We start from the raw sequence: 2199 nt of genomic DNA on the forward strand, positions 1-2199 counted from the left end.
AAATTCGCAGGCCGGGTTGAAGAATCCCGTCCCAACCCGTAAAAAAAAAAAAAATTTCCTGGACGGGTCCCGTCCACTAATTAACGCCCCGCTGAGCATCTATTTCTCATTCTCCGCGTAGTTCTTCTTCTCCACGCAGAAAGCAGAAGCGAACGTCAGAAGCGAATGTCAGAGACAGAAAGAAGTTGTTAATTGCAAAATCAAATTTCAAACAGGTAACTCAATTATATTTTATGTTATATTATTCAGTAATTTTTATAAAATAATTTAATTAATATTAGTTTTTATTAACATAATAATAATAGTAATATGTAATTTATTCATTATGGTGTAGGTTATGTAATTTTTATTTAATAGTATCACTAAAATGTTATCAAACTTAATTTGTTTTTACGTAACTATTGAACTTTATGTTTGTTCAATTAAATGATTTTGTTATTTTCTGATATGTCATTTAGTAACTCTTGTAGAATAATTTAATTAATATTAGTTATTATAATAATAATAATAATAATAATAATATGTGATTTATTTATTATTGTGCAGGTTAATTTATAAAAATAATTAATCATGTTGATGTTGAGAATTTATTTTGGTGGTGAAATACGACAGGGTCGTAAAGGAGTAGAGTATAGTATTAGTCCTCAATTTTCATTGAGTGTGACTGATGAACACGGTTGGTATGATGTGAAAGGTGAAATTTATCGCCAACTTGGATATTCCGAGAATGAGTATAACCTAAAAGCACATGCACGGGTTAATGTGGGTACAACAACCCGACGTTATTATGAGAAAATTGAAATCGTGTGCGATCAGAGTTGGAGAGGTATTTATATCCAAAGTATGCGTGCCCAAACCCAGTATACTTTTCTTGATTTATACATTGAGTTGGTTCCAATCATCGGTGAAATACAACCGCAGTTATTTGTTAATAGTATGGTACCAGAACCAAATTCAGAACCTCGACAGACCCAACATAGTGATAACTATGCGGGTCCCAATTTCTTTGAACCTTATCAGACACAACAAACACCGAGGCAAGACCCTCAACAGACCCAATATAGTGATAACTATGCGGGTCCCAGTTTCTTCGAACCCTATCCAACACAACAAACACCGAGGCGAGACCTTTATCTACATCCTTATCCCAATATGAACGAGTTGTCACCGTCTGTTCAGACAGAATACAGTAATCAGAATAGCCCATGGATCGATCCACCGGAGGCAGCTGATCCTAATGCTGATTTTGATGATGTGCCGCAAAGTGATGATGAAGAGGACGCTGACTCATGTGAGGATGACGCTGACTGGGATAATGAAGCTGATTCAGAAGGGGATGTCCGAGATGATACGTCAACACAATCACACCAAATGAGTTTAAAAATAAATCAATTTTTCCAAATTCTAAAACCCTAATTTATTAGTTTTTTTAAAATGCAATTAACAAATTAATAAAATTTACTATAATTCATAATTTGATAACAAATCAAAATATAAATTATTATTAATTAACAGATTTTAACACTAATTTATTTTAGTTATATATAAAAAAAAAAAAAACCTTTAATGAGGAATTGAGGAATGGAGAAGCACAGCAGCCACCAAGGTGAAATCCGGACGGATTGTGTTAGTCCGTCCTTGAGCCTCGTCCAGTTTGGTCCGACAGTTCTTGCGGTTTGCGTCGCTGCTGGCTGGGTCCGACAGAAGGAAAAGGCAGAGCAGCGGGTGAGGAGAGCAAAGCGAAAGCGAAAGGGAAGGAGGGGGGTTTTACGCGCTGGGGACAGGACGGGGTCTCTTAACCCGTCCGGGTTAATTTTTTTTTTTTTTTTTGCGTCTGGACGGGACGCCTTAACCCGTCCGCATTTTTCCTTTTTTTTTTTTTTTTTTTTCCGGGACGGGTCTTCTAAATCCGTCCGGGTGTCTTTTTTTTTTTTTTTTTTTTTTTTTTTTATTACGGCAAAGGGTATTAGGATTAACCGGGACGGGGTATTTGGATCCGTCCGGTGGGACGGGTTTAGGCAACCCGGTCTACTTAGTTTTCGATAAAACTCAACAGTATTGTTGTTTTTAAATATTTAATTTATTTAATTTCTATTAATAAAAAATTCGGGTAGAATGTGTGGATCCGCCCAGCATAAGATATGAATCCGTATCAGCACAGGTACCTGAGGTGCAAGTGTCAAATCTGGATCGTTCTTT

Source organism: Carex rostrata, chromosome 6 (genome assembly GCF_964058835.1).
Source record: "Carex rostrata chromosome 6, lpCarRost1.2, whole genome shotgun sequence".
Taxonomy (NCBI): domain Eukaryota; kingdom Viridiplantae; phylum Streptophyta; class Magnoliopsida; order Poales; family Cyperaceae; genus Carex; species Carex rostrata.